Raw genomic sequence first — 22171 nt, 5'->3', positions numbered from 1 at the left:
ACTTCTGCAGGTGGTAGAGGGGACGTAGTAGATCAAGTTTTACATACGAGCCTATGTCCGCAAAATTCATCCAATGACGCTGTGCAGTGTCAAAGCTACAGGCGCCAGCGCATGTAAAGGTACACTCACCACCTAGAACGTTACGACCACCTACTAATAGCAAGTATGCCCAGCTTTGGCATGCATAACAGAAGACATCGAAAAAGATATGATTGTCGGAAGGACAGACTCAGCATACAGGAAAGTCAAAACAACCTTTGGTGACATTAAAAGCAACGGTGGTAACATTAAGAGTGCAACGGGGATAGGTGGAAAGAATACACTGAAAGCCTCTGTGAGGGTGAAGATTTGTCTGATGTGATAGAAGAAGAAACAGGAGTCGATTTAGAAGAGATAGGGGATCCAGTATTAGAATCGGAATTTAAAAGAGCTTTGGAGGACTTACGGTCAAATAAGGCAGAAGGGATAGATAACATTCCATCCGAATTTCTAAAATCATTGGGGGAAGTGCAACAAAACGACTATTCACGTTGGTGTGTAGAATATATGAGTCTGGCGACATACCATCTGACTTTCGGAAAAGCATCATCCACACAATTCCGAAGACGGCAAGAGCTGAAAAGTGCGAGAATTATCGCACAATCAGCTTAACAGCTCATGCATCGAAGCTGCTTACAAGAATAATATACAGAAGAACGGAAAAGAAAATTGAGAATGCGCTAGGTGACGATCAGTTTGGCTTTAGGAAAAGTAAAGGGACGAGAGAGGCAATTCTGACGTTACGGCTAATAATGGAAGCAAGGCTAAAGAAAAATCAAGACACTTTCATAGGATTTGTCGACCTGGAAAAAGCGTTCGGCAATATAAAACGGTGCAAGCTGTTCGAGATTCTGAAGAAAGTAGCTATAGGGAGAGACGGGTCATATACAATATGTACAACAACCAAGAGGGAATAATAAGAGTTGAAGATCAGGAACGAAGTGCTCATATTAAGAAGGGTGTAAGACAAGGCTGTAGCCTTTCGCCCGTACTCTTGAATCTGTACATCGAGGAAGGAATGATGGAAATAAAAGACAGGTTCAGGAGTGGAATTAAAATACAAGGTGAAAGGATATCAATGATACAATTCGCTGATGACGTTGCTATCCTGAATGAAAGTGAAGAAGAATTAAATGATCTGCTGAACGGAATGGTCTAATGAGTACACAGTATCGTTTGAGAGTAAATCGGAGAAAGGCGAAGGTAATGAGAAGTAGTAGAAATGAGAACAGCGAGAAACTTAACATCAGAATTGATGGTCACGAAGTCAATGAAGTTAAGGAATTCTGCTACCTAGGCAGTAAAATAACCAATGACGGACGGAGCAAGGAGGACATCAAAAGCAGACTCACTATGGCAAAAAAGGCATTTCTGGCCAAGAGAAGTCTACTAATATCAAATACCGGCCTTAATTTGAGGAAGAAATTTCTGAGGATGTACGTCTGGAGTACAGCATTGTATTGTGGGAAAATCGGAACAGAAGAGAATCTAAGCATTTGAGATGTGGTGCTATAGACGAATGTTGAAAATTAGGTGGACTGATAAGGTAAGGAATGAGGAGGTTCTACGCAGAATCGGAGAGGAAAGGAATATGTGGAAAACACTGATAAGGAGAAGGGACAGGATGATAGGACATCTGCTAAGACATGAGGGGATGACTTCTATGGTACTAGAGGGAGCTGTAGAGGGCAAAAACTGTAGAGGAAGACAGAGATTGAAATACGTCAAGCAAATAATTGAGGACGTAGGTTGCAAGTGCTACTCTGAGATGAAGAGGTTAGCACAGGAAAGGAATTCTTGGCGGGCCGCATCAAACCAGTCAGTAGACTGATGACCAAAAAAAGAAAAAAAAGCTTCACAGCTACTATCGTTGCGGGGATTGCGCACTAAAGAGTTTGTTGCTGTCCAGCTTCACTTCAAGTACTTTTTGAATCACATTTACATTTACGGTATTTACATAAATTACTGAGCTTCTCAGAATAAAATCAGGCACAAATTAGTTTAAAAAAAGCAGTGAGGCACACATAACATTACAACATGCCCGACGCAGGATTCGAACCTGCGACAGTAGCAGCAGCGCGTATCCGGACTGAAGCGCCTAGAACTGCTCGGCCACAGCCTGCCTTTTGGAAACATGATCGTCATGAAGGGGTATATGGGGTGTGCGACCAGTGTACAGTACTCCTTGGTTATCATAGTGCCTTGGACGAGCTCCACTGGGCCCCATGGATGCCCACGTGAATGTTTCCCAGAGCATAATGGAGCCGCCGCCAATTTGCCTCTGTGCCACAGAACATGTGTCAAGGACCTGGTTCCCTGGAAGACGAAGGTTTCGCGCCCTCTCATAGGCATGATGAAAAAGGTATCGGTATTCATCAAACCTGCCACGCTCTGCCACTGCGCCAAGATCAAGTGCCGATAGTCACGTGCCTACTTCAGTCGTAGCCGCCGATGTTATGGTGGTAACTTCAGGACGTGCGTGGGTCGTCGGCTGTGGACACCCATCATTAGTAGCGTTCGGCAGAGCGTGCGTTCACACCCACTTGTGCTCTGCCCATTATTAAAACCTGATGATAGTTACGCCACAGTTCGCCGTCTGTACTGTTTTACCAATCTGCCCAGCCTATGACTTCCGAAATCTGTAATGAGGAGCGATTGCGGAAGCCCAGGACGTCTGGACGCGGTTTCGCCGCCACATGTTGAATCACTCAGCACAGCACCCCTGAAACACCGGACAAGGCGTGCAGCTTGCGAAATGCTCGTGCCGAACCGCCGTGCCACCACAATCTGCTCTCGGTCAAACTCAGATAGATCGCTCGCTCTTTCCCGTCGTACACACGGACTGGACGCTCACTGATACTACACGTGCCTGACTAGCAGTCATTCCTCGCCAGGTGACCTTGCTATCACTTGGACGGATTTATATCGATAGTAGGTCGAGCGTCATAATGTTCTGGCTCACCAGTGTTTGTACATACAGGTTGATTGCGTGATGATGATACACAGTTTCTGTGATGGCGGAGAAGGATAAAGGTATAACTTTGAGGTTTAGGGTCTCTGCATCGGAAACAAACGAGTCGAAAGTTATAACCGAAAGCCGTTCTGTTGCCTCTGACAGTGGAATACGTGTACCGGTTGCTGCAGAGACTGTAGGGTAGGCAACTTTCATAGGTGGTAGTACGGACCAAAACAATAAAAAAATTTCCAGTAAACATGTATTCTAAAATTGTTACTGGACAAGCTATGAGCACGTGGACATCTTCGCTACTGTGAAAAACCAGTGTTCGTAGCTGTTAACGTATTCATTTTAGAGCCCATGTTTACCGGACATTTTTTCCATGTCTGTGTCAACACTACCACTTCTGAAAGTTGTGCACCCCATAATCTTAGCAACAACAGTACCAGTACATGTATTCCATTGTCAGAGGTGTCAGAACGGCTTTCGCTTATAACTCTTTCGTCTCCGGTAAATGGACTTTTACCTCAGATTGATACATTTATCCTTCTCCATCATCCTAGAAAGTTCGTATCATCTTCACGGAATCAACCTGTGTATACTTTGTAGCGTCGTAGCGTCGATGGACGACTTTCCCGACATGGGTTCCTATGTAAAACTTGATCTACTAAGTTCCCTCTACAACCTCTAGACGTGTCTAAAATGAATTGTGAAACATCAAATGGTTCAAATGGCTCTGACCACTATGGGACTTAACGTCCAAGGTCATCAGTCCCCTAGACCTAGAACTACTTAAACCTAACTAACCTAAAGACATCACACACAGCCATGCCCGAGGCAGGATTCGAACCTGCGACCGCAGCAGCAGCGCTGTTCCGGACTGAAATGCCTAGAACCACTCGGCCACAGCGGCCGGCTGTAAAACACCCTGTACATAAATTTCCTGCTGGGTAAAGTCGGATTGTCCATGAGACCTTTTGCTGATGATGTTATTGTATGCCGAGAAGTCGCAGCGCTGCAAAACTGTAGCGACATGCAGGAAGATGGACACCTGGTGCGGTGGTTGGCGGTTGAACCTCAATAGAAACAAACGTTACCAATTGCTGATAAATAGGGAGAGAGACCGGTTATTGTATTATTACACGACAAACCCTCCAAACGGTCAAACGTCATAAGACGTCTAGCAGTGTAAGCAGGGAGCGATTTAAAGTGGAACGGCGACACATCAACCGCAGGTAAGGCAGATGCCAGACACTGTTACACTGGAAAAATCCTCCACAAATTGAATAGCTTACAAAAGCATTTTTCAGCCAATAGTTGAATATTCCCCGACAATCTGGGACCGCTACCAGGTAGTACTGACAGAGGGAATAGGGTAGATCCAAAGAAGGACTGCACGTTTCGTGGCAGCTTCATTTAGCAAGCGCGAAGGGATCACTGAGATATCCAGCCACCTAAAGTGGCAGACGCTGCAAGAGAGTCGCTGTGGACGAGGGTGTGAACTGAGTGAACCAATATATCGCTTCCTGCTACGTACTTCTCGCGAAAAGACGCCGAAGGTAGAATTACAGAGATGCGAGCTGACATAGAGGCTTAGCAGCAATCTTCGTTAACTCTGACCATTCGTGACTGGAACAGGAAAGGCTGCGGGTAACACTGGGACACCAAGTACCCGCCGCAGACTACAGATGTCGATGTCAGTGCAGAGCTGTGGTGGGAAAGCGGCTTCAGCGGTTTACTACCAAGCCCCATAAGCCGCGCCGCTAAACCATTTTGTATAAAATGATAAAATGTTCTGAAGCACTACGACAGGAATCTCTTTCTAGTATAAATCAGTTCCTCATAACATCTCATTGGTTTTAAAGGTAGTCAGCATCATTTGCAGTGACTCTCCGTATATTACAGCCGAGAGTATGGACTTTCAGGGGTTCATATGACTGCGCAAATGTCAATATCGTTAAGCCGTCGGCACGTGAACCGCACATGCGAAACGCTGAGCGTTGAACGTGACGACTTTCTGACGTCACAGCGAGGGAAAAGTGCGCTGTGGAGTCTTTCTGAACGTGCAGGGCAATGTCTAGAATGGCAGACGTTCTGAACGTGAGTCAACGAGATGGAACATCGTCACCTACGTCACGGTACGCCATCTCTTCGGTACAGAATCGCGATAAGCCATATTGGCTTTCAGTTGACGCCCATACGTATAAATGCCGTTCCTAAGCATCAACACATAGAGGCTCTCTCGAAAACGCGTCGTTAATTGTACGATTTGTTGTAATAAAGTGACGAGGGACGCCATATAGGTGGTTAAAGAATTATTGTAACTTGCGTATTATGAAGGTATGCCGTTTCAAGGCTCCACAAGAAATGCAATGTTCTTGGTAAAATTTGTTATAATTGGATGTCAGTTAATTACATATTTATGATGAAACCTTTCAGGATACGGCAGGAAGCAAAGTATGGTGATGTTAGCATCCATTGTCGGTATAGCGCAATTAATAGTGCGGCGCAATTGACTGTTACGATGATGCGCTGCTGGTTCGCACCTCAGTGGGTCCAAAACATTTTTCACTGGCCTTCGCGTTTTCTAATAGGTGCTGATACATCCTTATTCGTTTAATAAAAGTATATTCTATAATATTCGATGTTATGTAAGTGCAAGTGCACTTTCTTTTGAGAAGTGAGTTTGTTCAAATTGCTCTGAGCACTATGGGACTCAACTGCTGTGGTCATAAGTCCCCTAGAACTTAGAACTACGTAAACGTAACTAACCTAAGGACATCACACACATCCATGCCCGAGGCAGGATTCGAACCTGCGACCGTAGCGGTCGTGCGGTTCCAGACTGTAGCGCCTTTAACCGCTCGGCCACTCCGGCCGGCCGTGAGTTTGTTAGGCTGGATTTTTCTGCAAGGCAGTTCCCATACTTGCAGTAAGATAGTTTGCACTTTCTTGTTTTAATTTTTCTACTTCACTTGCTACAAAGATTCTGCTCCTGAATAGGAACAGTGATCAAGTAATAATGACCTTAGGATTTTACTAAAAGTGAGAATGATGAAATAACTTTTGTCTTATGTGGAGAACTATTGCGAATTAGTATTGCACTGTTTGCAATGGAACTTTTATAAACCGATGCCGTAATTAACTGAAGATGCTACTTTACCATTGGCTTTATAACTTGTCTATGGATATTGAAGTTTTTATTAATGTATGCTACAGACTGAACAACATGACTAGCATATGCACAAAGAAAGAAATGTGCGTTTTAATAGAGCTAACGTAGGGATTTTTTTGTCCGTCCATTTCGTAAACAGTATGACATGTGAGCCAAATGCAGCTGACAACTGAAGCTCGTGCGCGGTGCATTCGGGTATACCACGTTGAGGCTAACGTACCATATGCACAAGTCGCATCCTTTATGAGGGTTGAGCACCACGTCACGCTCAATGTTGAAATTCGAAATCACGGTCCATGTGCCGACGGCTTAGTTATAATAACTTCAGCTTTAGTCACTGACTACAAATATTATAGGAAGTGTTATGTTATAATTACAGCTCCTCTGACTTCTGAGAGTCCCGACTGTATCTTAGAATAAAAGGATAACACAGCTGCTGCTTTAAGACTCTTACTTTCAGACGTTCTTCAAGGTAATGCAGATGGCAGCCACAATTGCACATAAAAATACACACATCAAAAAAAGTTTTGCATCACCTCGGTTCCGCGAGTTCCGGAACTTGCACAGAAAATTGGAATAAAGATCAACATAGCCGCGCGGGATTATCCGAGCGGTCTAGGGCGCTGTAGTCATGGACTGTGCCGCTGATCCCGGCAGAAGTTGGAGTCCTCCCTCGGGCATGAGTGTGTGTATTGGTCCTTAGGATAATTTAGGTTAAGTAGTGTGTAAGCTTAGGGACTGATGACCTTAGCAGTTAAGTCCCCTAAGATTTGACACACATTTGAACATTTTTTTGATCAACATAAACATCATTCTCGCCCTTCTTATTGCTCATGAAAACCACACATTGCATGTTGTACATTCAGCGAGACCTTCACTGGTGGTCCAGACTGCTAAACACACCGGTAGCACGTCCTATTGCACTGATGCATGCGTGTGTTCGTCGTGGCATTCTATTCACAACTTCATCAAGGCACTGTTGGTCCAGATTGTGCCACTCCTCAACGGCTATTCGCCGTAGATCCCTCAGAGAGGTTGGTGGGTCACGTCGTCAAGAAACAGCCCTTATCAGTTTATCCCATACATGTTCCATAGGGTTCATGTCTGGACAACATGCCGGCCACTCTAGTCGAGCGATGTCGTTATCCTGAAAGAGGTCATTCCGAAGATGTGCACGATGACGGTGCGAATTGTAGTCCATGAAGACGAATGCCTCGCCAATATGCTGCCGATATGGTTACACTATAGGTCGGAGGATGGCATTCACGTACCGTACAGCCGTTACGGCGTCTTCCATGACCACAAGCGGCGTACGTCGGCCCTACATAATGCCACCCCAGAACATCAGGGAACCTCCACCTTGCAGCACTCGTTGGACAGCGTTCAGCCTGACCGGGTTGCCTCCAAAGACGTCTCCGACGATTGTCTGGTTGAAGGCATATGCGACACTCATCGATGAAGAGAACGTGATGCCAATCCTGAGCGGTCCATTCGGCATGTTGTTGGGCCCATCTGTACCGCACCGCATGGTGTCGCGTTTGCAAAGATGGACCTCGCCATGGACGTCAGGAGTGAAGTTGCGCATCATGCAGCCTATTCAGCACAGTTTGAGTCGTAACACAACGTCCTGTGGCTGCACAAGAAGCATTATTCAACATGGTGGCTTTGCTGTCAGGGTTCCTCCGAGCCATAATCCGCAGGTAGACGTCATCCACTGCAGTAGTAGCCCTGGGTGGCCTGAGCAAGGCATGTAATCGACAGTTCCTGTCTCTCTCTGTCTCCTCCATGTCCGAACAACATCGCTTTGGTTTAGTCTGAAACGCCTGGACACTTCCCTTGTTGAGAGCTCTTCCTGGTACAAAGTAACAATGCGCACGCGATCGAACCGCGGTATTGGCCATCTAGTAATGGTTGAACTACAGACAACACGAACCGTGTTCATCCTTGCTGGTGGAATGACTGGAACTGATCGGCTGTCGGACCCCCTCCGTCTAATAGGCGCCGATCATGCATGATTTTCTACATATTTGAGCGGGTTTAGTGACATCTCTGAACATTCAAGGGCAGTGTGTCTGTGATACATTATGCACAGTCAACGTCTGTCTTCAGGAGTTCTGGGAATTGGGGTGATGAAAACTTTTTTTGATGTGTGTACAATATCTTGAGTCTTTTGCAATGCAGTAAAAGTAGAACAGTAATAATACACGGAAGTGCCTGAACTCATGGGATGGCGGTATGGACATACACATGTGGGAGTAGTATCGCGCACACAACGTATAGCCGGCCGAAGTGGCCGTGCGGTTAAAGGCGCTGCAGTCTGGAACCGCAAGACAGCTCCGGTCGCAGGTTCGAATCCTGCCTCGGGCATGGATGTTTGTGATGTCCTTAGGTTAGTTAGGTTTAACTAGTTCTAAGTTCTAGGGGACTAATGACCTCAGCAGTTGAGTCCCATAGTGCTCAGAGCCATTTGAACCACAACGTATAAAAGGGCAGTGCTTTGGCCAAGCTGTCATTTCTGTTTAGGTGATTCATGTGAAAAGGTCTTCGACGTCATTATGGCCGTATGGCTGGAATTAACAGACTTTGAAAGAGGAATGATGGTATTAGCTAGACTTTTTGGATGTGTATTGCGAGTTCACTCAGTTCATCCTAAATGGCCAAAATAGTTCATTCTACATTCGCCAAATGCATTTCACAGTGAACACATGGAGTGTCGTGGGGCGATCACTCTGTTTTTAAAATAACAAAGCCACGACCGCTTGCTTCAATATCGTTTACTAGATGATCGGTTTGAGCACTCTGAAGGTGCCATCAACGGATCTGTGAAGATATAACGTAACAGGTTTGAGGGAGGGCTTACATGAGTTAACTATATGTTGTTGTTGTTGTGGTGGTCTTCAGTCCTGAGACTGGTTTGATGCAGATCTCCATGCTACTCTATCCTGTGCAAGCTTCTTCATCTCCCAGTAACTACCGCAGCCTACATCCTTCTGAATCTGTTTAGTGTATTCATCTCTTGGTCTCCCTCCGTTAACTGTATTGCTATATACATTACAATTATTACAGGACCACATACCTCAAACGTGGTTAACATTTACAAAACCATATGGACATCATGGCATATGAGGCAGACCATGTGATAAAAATCATTGTCACAACCAATAAAAAAATAATAAAAAACTGCCCTCATGGTCGTTCTTTCCATAAAATATAAAACTGAAGTCACCAAATGAAACTACCACTGCTCGCCTAACACCGGTCGGCTTCCCTGCTGTGATTCCAGCGGTTCACAACCGGCCACCAGATAGCGCTGACCAAGCAGCGCGCACACAGTCCCACGGTATAACCACTCATTACTACTAAAACACAACTTTACTACAACTGCTTGTCACATAACCATGCAAAGCCCACATTTGCGCATACATTTCCTGTACATACTATAATCACTATGAAGTACGTCAATTAGAAAGTAAAAGCATCTGAGGCACAGACATTATCCATTAGCGCCTTACAAAACTACGTACTATAATTTACCTTTGTTCATATAAGGACGTCAGGAATATGCACACAGAAAGCTGTTCATAACAAAGAAAAATGGTTCAAATGGCTCTGAGCACTATGGGACTCAACTTCTAAGGTCATCAGTCCCTTAGAACTTAGAACTACTTAAACCTAACTAAACTAAGGACATCACACACATCCATGCCCGAGGCAGGATTCGAACCTGCGACCGTAGCGGTCGCGCTGTTCCAGACTGTAGCGCCTAGAACCGCTCGGCCACCCCGGCCGGCTGTTCATAACACGACTTAGGTACAGTGTGACGAGCGATTAAAACCTGTATGCTGGGCTTTACCTTTCTAGGCACTATCGTCTTAGCTATCATGTGCCAGGATGTCCATATGGTTTTATAAATGTTAACCACGTTTCAGGTATGTGCTTCTGTGATAATTGTAATGTATATAGTTAACTCATGTAAGCCCTCCCTCAAACCTGTTATGTTATACCTTCACAGATCCGATGATGGCACCTTCTGAGTGCTGAAACTGGTCATCTAGTAAACGATATTGAAGCGATCGTGGCTTTTCAGTTATTTTAAAATGCATTTCAGCAAACACGAACTCCTTTTCCAATATTATGTTAATCTAAAAACTAGATGTCTGGAAGAAGGAGCTTTTCTTTCATACAAAGCGGTCTTCGCCTGAAGACGAAACATACATCACTGAAGTACTACAATTTTGCAAACAATGAACGCTTGTGTAAGAAGTGCACCCACAGATGCCGTCGAAATTACATCAGACTAAAAACAGATCGGTCCATAGTATTACAGCAAACTGCTACTCAGAACTTTGTTTATCGCGGGAAAGGGGTTTCACACGAACTCCTGGCTTGCTACTAGAGTGAGACGTGGCCAACTGGTGACGTCACGCAGGCGGACCTGCTTCTGGAATGGCGGCGGCCATAGCGGCGTCTCACCAGACGCCCCGCTGCTACTTCCACTGCAGTCTTGCAACCCAGTGTTGCCTTTTCTTCTTTGTAGCTGACAACGCACGAAATTCACAGTCGTTGCTTCTTTAATTATGCCCAAAGGATACACTTCAATTTTGATCGGCTTTGAATATGTTATAGTGTAGAACAAAATAAGAGACACAGAACTGTTTATACGTGCCCATACTGCCGTTTGAGGGTGAAACACTCAGTTGCAAAAAACTGAGTTTAAAATTTCTGAATGAATACCACTGTAACGGGAGCAGATACAAAAAGACATCTATCGTTCGTAACGGACGCCGGCCGCTGTGGTCGAGCGGTTCTAGGCGTTTCAGTTCGGAACCGCGATGCTGCTGCTACGGTCGCAGGTTCGCATCCTGCCTCGGGCATGGACATGTGTGATGTCCTTAGGTTAGTTAAGTTTAAGTAGTTCTAAGTCTAGGGGACTGATGACCTCAGATGTTAATTCCCGTAGTGCTTAGAGCCATTTGAACCATCTTAATGTACGTTACAATGGTGCACCCAAATTTGTCGAAAAAGCCATTTTCTTCGAAACCCCCCTGCCACTGTTCTATTCCTCATTTAGACATTTGACGAACAGCAAAACGTATAGCATTGTTAATACCAAATTCAGTCATATATGAGGAAGCGGTATTCAAAAGACATATTTCTCAGAAAGAAGCTAGAAATATCTCGATATCGCTGTATGAGCCTCCAGTATGTGTTCCTTGATGCCAATTGTCATGTTGAATTGCTAGATAAATACAGAGTGTATCAAAAAGATTGTCCTATTTTTTAAAATCATAACTACTATTTTATCTGAGATACGTGGCGGAACAGCGTACTGTCGGAAAGAGCGAACTCTCGAGTTTTACATGCTTGCCAGTAGGCAGCAGCAGCGTGCACCCACTTCAGTTCCAATAAAAATGGTGACGGAATAACAGAAAGCGTTTTGTGTTCTATGTTTTGCGCAGTGTGGGTTTGTAATAACTTGAGAGGTGGCAGAAGCCCCCTCTCATATTTCTATCTTACTCTGAGTAATTCGATTTTCCTCTCTAATTGCATGCAGTGAAAAGTCGCTATTCATCCACACGCAGACTTCCCACGCAGCGTCTCTCGTCACCCGGGTGGTCCGGTGACAGGCGGGCAATGCTGATCTTGAAAGGGTTAAGCCGACGTGTGTGAGGGAGTCAAGTCGATGATTTCCATACGCCGACATTGTCATAAGAGCGGGAGCGACACGCCCAGATGGGCCGGAAGGGGCGGCTGGGCTAGAGATTCCGTAACTTCGCAGAAACTTAGCGAAAACACTTTCTGGCGGGCTACCAGCGAGGCGTGGGAATGACTTGTGTTCCCAGGCAGTCTTGGCGGGCAAATACCGCGTTTTCTGCAAAATCGTAACTGTGATTGGCTTGCTCAGGGCATAGCTCTGTGACGTAGCAAAATCGGCGCAGAAATTGGCGCCAAGAATCTCCATTGGTGGAATGGTAGTGCTTTGGCAATAGAGTGGAATTTTCCGCCGGTTTTCGAGTTGCTGATTGGAACCTTTAACCACGGCCACTGTCGTGGGGGCGGGAATGTTCTGTGTTCGGCTTGTACGGGTGCTCTTGAGAGGGTCGGCTCTCGCCTTTCGGTCGGGAGTAGGTTACAAGACTGAGCTCTCGCTGCTCTGGACAGCCTGCCTTCCGTTGGCTGTCTAATATACTTTTATTTAATTGCAACTGTTTGAGGATGTTGCTGAAGTTTCGACTTCGACGTAACTTTCCGAGTACAGTTGGCAATTGAGCGTTCTGCGTGCAAGCGGCCTATGTTGTCTGTCTTGAGCAGTTTTGGCTAAAGTTGACTGTATCGGAGTTACAGTGCGACTTCGCTTGTTAAAATCAGTCACTGTACCGTCAGTGATTGTGTGGTGGGCCTTCTTCGTCTCCCTCAGAGGCGCATTTGTATTGCTAGGAAGTCTTTAGTCTGGAACAACCAGACCAGGATAATTTGTTTCGAGCTATACTCGCGACATTATCATCACCACGATGGGACGTCGAAGCAACCAGCCATCGCCTCTGGTACGCCAGATCGTGTTCTTGCAGTTGAGAAGACAGCTTGGTAATGTACGTCCGCAGCACCGGCAGATTAGGGAATTTGCACTGTGATAATCAGAGCTCAGCAGAGCGCACCTGTTTGTCTTTTCTAACTTTGTTCTGTCTAGGGTGTTCATTGAGTTCTCACTAATGTAGCAGCAATTAATGTTGGGTTGGCTGTGTGTCTCTCTTAAGATTTGAGTTGCAAGGAATTGGCTCCACTACCACTTCGTCATAAATGTCACAATCTAGTTTAGGGACAACTTCACCTTCACAGCATTTATTTGAGTATCCAATTTGAGGTATTGTAAGTGTTTCATGTGTTTTTGTTCATTATTTTGAGTTTAGTAATAATAAATCATATTGTTATTTTGGACAGAACTTTCATTCTGTTAATCGGTAGAGCAACCCTATCATTTCTCACTACGTTAATGAAACTTTCCTTTATTTAACTTATTTATCAAATTAAATTATTGCAGGTGCCAAACTCTTTTGTACTCCACTTCCAGGGTCGATTACAGTCAGTTCGCGTATCTTTTTAATCCATGTGCAGCAGCAAAAGTCGGAGTTAGAATAGGGGGGGCTTAGAGCATCATTTACATATGTAGATTCTAGAAGAATTTAGTGTTAAATACACTGCTAGCCCCGGCACCTCGCATAAAATGGCGACCCTTAGCCTCGGATCTTTCCTGTGAATCACTGACAAGTAAACAGTATTCTTAGTAGGAACATTCAAATTTTTTTTCTCTACTTTTTTTTAATGATTAATACCCAAGTTCTTTTTCTTGTAGTTCCGTGATTAGTTTTAAGTAGCGGCGCATGATTACTGTTTTGTCTTCAGCGTATATATTTGCTTGTTTGTTCATTGTTTTATGTGTTTCTTTGATGTGGTGTCCGTACCACATCACACTTTGTCGGGTTTGTGTGCAGTTTCTGTACCACAACAAATCGTGCATGTAATTACAGCGTTGGAACGGCGTTGTTGAAATTTTATGTGTATGTGGAAAAATATATGGAGTAGATTATTTTTATTGTGCATTTTAGATAAAATTGTTTTTCATGAATGATCACGAGAAGTAAGGCACGACTATTATCGAGCGAAGCTAAAACAAAAGAGGATAGCTTAATGGATATGGATTTACTGACGGGGATAGGTTCGGAGATGAGATGGGCATATTTTTAGCAGGACAGGACGCCAGGGTCATTGATGAGGAAGGTGATTTGGACGCGATCATAGAGCAACGTCGCGGCCGTGATTATGATAGTGAGGTAGAGGATGAAACAGAGACAGGCACACAGGTCGAGACGGTAGCAGAAGTTTATAGTCAAACGAAAGAGAGCAGACAGCGGCCAGCTCGGCCACGTCAGAGCTCTAGCGCCCAGGTGTCCAGAGTTACATCGCCCATCTGTGACGAGGATCAAAAAGATGACGTAAACCCAATACTGAGCTTCCTACGATCAATGAAAGAAGAAGCTACGAACAACGCAAGAAGGAGAAGGAAGAAGATGAAAAATAGCGTAAGAAGGAGAAGGAAGAAAATGAGAAACAACGTAAGAAAAGGAAGAAGCTGAAGAACAGCGTAAGAAGGACACTGGGGCAATAATTTCGGGCCGGCCGGTGTGGCCATGCGGTTCTAGGCGCTTCAGTCCGGAATCGCGCGACCGCTACGGTCGCAGGTTCGAATCCTACCTCGGGTATGGGTGTGTGTGATGTCCTTAGGTTAGTTAGGTTTAAGTAGTTCTAAGTTCTAGGGGACTGATGACCTCAGATGTTAAGTCCCATAGTGCTCAGTGCCATTTGAACCAATAATTTCGCATATAGGTGAAATTCGTGGGGAATTACTAACAACAACGAAAGAATGTGGACAAGTAAAACAAATGTCAATGGCTGCACAAAAAGTAGCAGGCCTGGCCAAAACGGCAGCAATAGGTGCAATGAAAGTCGCGGAAGCAACTTCTAAACTCGCAGGGCGCTTGCGACGTACAACACAAGCCCACTCAAAATCCCTAGCGTTCTTAAAAACTCAAGGTAATATTGCGGTTACGAACACCACGAAACGAATAGAAGAAGTAGAGAGTCGGATAGCAAAACTAGAGCGAAACGGGCACACGAGCACTGCGCGTTCGGATACCAATGATGGAGTACACAGAATTGCGTCTCCGAAGAAAAGCCCGCCGTGCTCTTGCCCAATGACCGAGTGCGGAACTAATAATGCGCACGCAGAAACAGCGAGTAATAGCTCCAATAATTGTAGCCCACTTAGGAGAGTGAATTCTGAGCGCCACTTCCACTGTGATACAGAGGTAGCACATCACAGTTATCAGCAAGATAGATCAGGACACTCAGCAGACGTGCAAGTATCGGAAACGAGTGACAACACCAGTGCGAGGATCAGACAGGATTTTGATCACAATCACTTCCTGTCGATACTAAAATTCCAGAAGTTCATAGAAAATGGAGGGTCGATGCATCCGAAGAGCTGGGTGATGCAGTTTACAAATTCATTACCGGCATCATGGCCAACCCAGGCAAAATTAGAATTCATGTGCGGACACATCGAAGGCCAAGCCGCGGAAAAGGTGCGGGGTGTGGCAGCGATGTGTCGGACTTATCAGGAATTTGTTGGTGCATTCCTGCGGACCTACTGGTCGAAGGAAACTCAAAACAATATTAAAGAGGAAATAATATTTTGTCCTGAACTGGAAGTGTCCGGGCATAGGAGCGCAACCAAATTTCTTGATGATTTACTCAAGAAGAATCAATTTTTAGATAGTCCATACAGCAACGAAGAAATCATTAAATTTTGCTTTTACAAATTGCCAGTTAGGTACCAACAGACACTTGTCGGGAAGTGTGGATCTGACATAGAAGCATTCAAGAGTCTATTGCGCGAACTCGAAGTAGTCTTTGATAAACAAGACGCAAAGGACAAGAAGGAGGGGCAAAGTAACAAATACCACGGGCCAGGAAGGGAAGACAACAGATCGCATAATCGCACTGGTCAGTTAGGAAACCAGGGTTACGGAAGTCAAGGTTACGCTATTCCAGGTTATGGAAACCAGAGACACGGAAACCAGAACGTCAGGGAACAGGGTCAATCTAGACAAGGATTCTGGGATAGGAGGAATAACGAACGGCAAAACGACCGTAATTGGAGAGAGCGAAACCAAGAACAACAGTGGAACCAGGAGATTGAAACTAGACCCGCAAATCCTAATGCACGTCAGAGGAGGGGGAGCTTAATAAGGGATTGACGCCAGACTAGTGCGAACACAGGCCGCCGGAATTTCGCACGTAATCTCGGACCTGGCCAACTACGGATGATAAATTACGAAGATTTATCAGAAATCCTGCTCGAAGAACATAAAACAACTCCTCGACAGGATCGGCAGCCTCTTATCACAGTATCAATAGCTGAAAAGAGTAGGAATGCGATAATAGATAGTGGAAGCTACATAACAGCAATATCTGAGACAGCATACAAGAGGTGCTCTCAGGAGGTGGACTGGCCTGTCCTATCGGTTAAGAAAACCAAAATAAAAGGGGCATTAGCGGGTAAATGTACGGAGCTCACCCAACAAACAAGACTGGAATTCTCCTGCCAAGGACACAAAATAGAGTAACTTCTGGATCGTGCCAAATCTGGCGATCGACATGATAATAGGAACGGACTTCCTAATTGAGCATGAAGCAATAGTTGATCTAGGACGAGGTGAAGTGGTTTTGAGGAAAAGGAATCCCGTCCACATTAAGTTCGACGACCAGCTGATCCCAGCTCAACTACAGCCTAACTGTGTACGGATAAACTATGCGTGTCAGAAAGACAGGAAGGAAGAACAGGTCGACGTTGCGGGTAGGGGAGAGGACACGGATGAGAATGAAGTCGTTATAATGGGAGAAATAAAGGAGAAAATAGGAGAAAAAGTGGAAGCAATAAAGAATATAAGGTCCGACCAGCGCAAAGAACTTCATAAATTACTAGTAGAACATGCGGAGGTTTTCATTCCCAAGACAGGATCAATAAAGAACTTCCAATATGAATTCCGGGTACATCCGCACAACCAGTTTCGTGTGCCACCCTGCCCAATCCCCTTGGCATATCGACAGAAAGTAGCAGCTGAAATTACGCGAATGCTGAGTGAAGGAATAATAGAACCTACGGCTTCAGCCTATAATAACCCGTTAAGAGTAGTCGAGAAGGCAGATGGTAGTATTCGTTTAGTCTTGGACTCGCGACAAATTAATACCATAATAGAACCCGAAACAGACAGACCGGAACGATTAGAGGAACTCTTACAAAACTTTCATGGAACATCAATCTTCTCATCAGTTGATCTAAAATCGAGTTTCTGGCAGATCGAGCTCCACCCAAATTGCAGACAGTACACAGCCTTTTTAACATTTGGAAGATGTTACCGGTTTCGTCGTCTACCATTTGGTTTGAACATTTCGTCTGCCGCATTCATTCGGGGGCTGGACGGCATACTAAGCGATAATTTGAAACGTCATGTCACCAGCTATGTGGACGATTTGCTGATCGCGGAGAAATCTTGGGGAGAGCACAATGCGGTCCTCGGTGAACTCCTTGCGACATTCAAGGAATAGGGAGTAACTATCAATATCGAAAAATCGAATTTTGGGACGTCCTCTGTCAAATTTCTAGGACATATCATCACGGGTGAGGGCATTGCGCCAAATCCCGAAAACATCGAATCGATTGAAAAGTTTCCCATTCCTACGACAAAGAAGCAGTTAAGGGGGTTCTTAGGGATCATAAATTTTTACAACCGCTTTATACATGTCAAAACTCAGAGCAGTCCTACGTTGCATCAACTTACAGGAAAGAAGATTCCTTGGGAATGGGATGAGGCGGCCGAATCCGAATGGAAAGCATTAAAATTCGCATTATTACAAGCACCCATCCTCTCACACCCTAATTTAGCAGAAGAGCTTTGCATAGTAACGGACAGTTCATACTCAGGTCTGGGTGTCATGGTGTTCCAAGACTATGTACATGAAGGAAACAGGGTGTAGAAGACAATTGCGTTTGGTAGCAGAGTACTAGCCAAGAGGGAGAGGAATTCCTCAGTAACCGAGTTAGAGGCGCTGGCTATTGTATGGGCGTTTGAAAAATTCAGACACCTTCTGTTTGCTCGCAAGACGAGGGTCTACACAGACCACAAGGCACTCGAGTTCCTGATGACTGCAAAGCTTAATCACAGGCGGCTCATTAGGTGGACATCATATCTGAGGCAGTACAATTTTTCGATAGAATATATCCCCGGCAGTCAGAACATTATTGCAGACGCTTTATCACGGTCACCGATCGGATTTGAGCACAACATGGAAGAAGATCTGAAGGAAAATCACTACTGCCTTTTCTATATGCAGAAAGTAGCCTTTGAAAATTTTATTACCTGTAGTATGCATGACATCAAGAAGGAGCAAGACAAGGACCCTGCCCTAGTGTTATTGAAACAGAAATGGATAGACAGAAGACACGCCACCGTCAGGCAGTTCTACCTCTTGCGGAAAGGCATAATCTTCCACCGAAATTATGCCAATGACACTGAATGGGGGGTATGCATCCTTGAACACCTAATAAACAAGGTTATATGGCATACTCACCTCAGCTATGGACACTTCGGACCACGCAAGTGCAATCTCAAGCTAAGGACCATGTGTTACTTTCAAAACATGGAGCGTCGAATTCGGAGGGTACTATCGGTGTGTAAAGACAGCCAAAAGGCTAAGCACACCACTGTGAGCATGCAGGCACCATTATACCCAATCGTACCGACCAAATTAAGACAATTAGCGGCAACAGATTTGATGAGGCCTTCGCCAAGAACAAGAAGAGGATATACTTACGTATTAGTGTTTGTTGAACTAACGTCCAAATACGTTACCTTTACGGCACTGAAGAGGGCGACAGGACGAACTGTATCACGAGCCCTAATCCGGGATTTCCTACCGCAGGTTGGTCATGTGAGTAGAATTATTTCTGATAACGGGCCACAGTTAAAGTCAAAAACATGGAAGGAAACGTTGCGTCGATGTAAAATTGATCCCATTTTTATTTCTTCACACCATTCGAGCTCGAATGCTGCAGAACGGGTTATTAAAGAACTAGGAAATTTGTGCCTGTTGTACTGTAACAAACAGCACACGACATGGGACGTTTTCCTTAAAGACTTCCAGGATGTGATCAATGAGGCACCCCATGGGTGCGAACGCAGCGAACGCAGCACCGAGCCATAGTGGATTTGGCTCTCAAGAGGATACGGGCTGCAGCAGAGGTCAGGAAGAGACGTGCCGACAGGGGAGCTCGTCTACGACACTTCCAAATTGCAGAAAGGGTGCTCGTGAAGTCTTTCCGACTCTCTAACAAACAAAAAATAAAATGCCAAAAATTCTATTCTGTTTACAACGGCCCGTACCGTATAAGGAGAGCAGCTCACCACAATACTTACGAATTGGAGGACTCCACCACATCCCTCACATAAAGGAGTTCGTGGAATAGTAGTAGTGTAAGTGGTGTACATAGTAGAATGGGCAAATATATGAACCTTGCTATAGTAGTAGTGTAAGTGGTGTACGTAGTAGAATAGGCAAATATATGAACCTTTCTTCGGGGAACAATAGTCGTTACATTAATAGATTAAGATTGCTAAAGTATTAACACGCTGCGTTGTCTCGCATAAGAATTTACTGCTGCTGTCCCTTTTTGTTTATGTTTACGACTTCCAGTGTCGATGGAGTAGGAGACACTACCTTTCCATGAGCAATGTTTTTGTCCTTTCCTGTCTGCTAGCCCCGGCACCTCGCAAACTGTTCAGCATGACTTTCGTACTAGGTACGTTGTGGATCCTCCAACAGCAGAGAGCATTAGACGATGGCGTGAACAAATCCGAGAAACAGGTTGTTTGTGTAAAGGCAAATCGCTGTCAACAATTTCCTTTATTACATTCTTAAGCCTGTTTACGCGTTTTTTATAGCTGCTCAGGTGTCAGAATGACATTTCCGAATATTTTATTTTGCAACAAAAGTTAAATAAAGCTTGTCTAAAGAACACAGCGATATTTTGTTCACTTCCAGCTGTTGCGTTCACACCATAACTTTCAGGAGAGAGACGTTTCCGCACTAGCTCCTGCACCTCGTTCAGCTGACGAAGTGGCTACTGAACCGTTCATCAGAAAACTATGACGTAAAAGCACGAGGCCTCTTCAAAATATTCCGGAACTTTGCCCACGAAATTTCTCTACGCTTACGTTTTACTTATTGGGCATGATATTCTTGCAAATACTCTCCTCCACATTTGATACACCGCTTCCAACGCCGTTTCCAATTCCAGAAGCAGTCTTCGTACGTCTCTTCCTGGATCGCGCGAAGCGCCGTCTGCGAATTTTCTTCTATCTCGCCTGTCGCTGCAAATCTTCGTCCTTTCAACGGGGTTTCAACTTTGGAAATAAAAGAAGTCCGCATGGGCCAGGTCTTTGAGAATACGGAGGATGAGCAGCACAGTAATTTCGTTTTTGTGCAATAGTCAAGTACCAACAGTGTTGAATGTGCGGGTGCGTTATCGTGATGCAAGAGCCATGAATTGTCTCGCCACGTTTCACGCAGTTTCCTTCTCACATTTTCGCGCAGACGCCGCAGCACGTCTCTATAGTACCATCGATTAACAGTTTGTCCCTGTGGCACGAATTTAAGGTGAACTAATCCTTCAAAGTCAAAGAAAACTACCAGTATGGCTTTGATATTTGACCTGACCTGATGAGCTTTCTTTGCTCTTGTAGCTCCTTCCCGGACCCATTGTGAAGATTGAACCTTCGTCTCATCATCATAAACGTAGGTCCATGTCTCATCACCAGTTATGGTTCTCTTAAGGAGTATCTCGTTCTTATTTGCGCGGTCCAAAAGTTCTTCACAGACTGCGAGGCGAAGGCCTTTCTGGTTTTGATTGATGCGTGGAGGGTAAAAATTGTGGAGGGAGACCAAGAGATGAATACACTAAGCAGATTCAGAAGGATGTAGGTTGCAGTACGTACTGGGAGATGATGAAGCTTGCACAGGATAGAGTAGCATGGAGAGCTGCAGCATCAAACCAGTCTCTGGACAGAAGACCACAACAACAACAAGTGAAGTTAGTGTTCCTCATTCGTCTAATTACACCTTCTTCTACGTGACAATATTACATTCCTCTGCAGTCTCTAGGGCAGTCAGTCTTGGTTTGGCACGCACAATTTCGTTGACGTTCCTGATATTAGCGTCGTCTGTAGACGTCGAAGGGCGTCCTGAACGAGGGTCATCTTTAACTTCCATCTAGCCATTTTTAAACCGTGTGAACCACTCTTAACACCGAGTACGGCTTAAGCCCTCATCACCGTAGGCTTCCTACATCATTTGGCGCGTATCTGCAAACGTTTTCTAGAGTTTCGCGTAAAATTTAGTGCAGACGCGTTGCACGTCTGATTCCGCCGTCTCGAAATTCGCAAACTGCTCGGCGCAACGTTCAGCTCAATACCGCACTGAGCATTAATTAACAGACATACAACAGTGGAACTTCCAGGAGATACACATTAAACACAGGTGCGTGTAGGGATGCGAACCGCATTGCGCTCCAACACTGCACTGGCGCTAAATTACGAATGTTCCTGAATTTTTTTGAACAGACGTCGTATACACTCCTGGAAATTGAAATAAGAACACCGTGAATTCATTGTCCCAGGAAGGGGAAACTTTATTGACACATTCCTGGGGTCAGATACATCACATGATCACACTGACAGAACCACAGGCACATAGACACAGGCAACAGAGCATGCACAATGTCGGCACTAGTACAGTGTATATCCACCTTTCGCAGCAATGCAGGCTGCTATTCTCCCATGGAGACGATCGTAGAGATGCTGGATGTAGTCCTGTGGAACGGCTTGCCATGCCATTTCCACCTGGCGCCTCAGTTGGACCAGCGTTCGTGCTGGACGTGCAGACCGCGTGAGACGACGCTTCATCCAGTCCCAAACATGCTCAATGGGGGACAGATCCGGAGAGCTTGCTGGCCAGGGTAGTTGACTTACACCTTCTAGAGCACGTCGGGTGGCACGGGATACATGCGGACGTGCATTGTCCTGTTGGAACAGCAAGTTCCCTTGCCGGTCTAGGAATGGTAGAACGATGGGTTCGATGACGGTTTGGATGTACCGTGCACTATTCAGTGTCCCCTCGACGATCACCAGTGGTGTACGGCCAGTGTAGGAGATCGCTCCCCACACCATGATGCCGGGTGTTGGCCCTGTGTGCCTCGGTCGTATGCAGTCCTGATTGTGGCGCTCACCTGCACGGCGCCAAACACGCATACGACCATCATTGGCACCAAGGCAGAAGCGACTCTCATCGCTGAAGACGACACGTCTCCATTCGTCCCTCCATTCACG

This window comes from Schistocerca piceifrons, chromosome 9, assembly GCF_021461385.2.
Source record: "Schistocerca piceifrons isolate TAMUIC-IGC-003096 chromosome 9, iqSchPice1.1, whole genome shotgun sequence".
NCBI lineage: Eukaryota > Metazoa > Arthropoda > Insecta > Orthoptera > Acrididae > Schistocerca > Schistocerca piceifrons.
The sequence above is the reverse complement of the archived record's forward strand: the minus strand, read 5'-3'. Positions refer to the sequence as shown.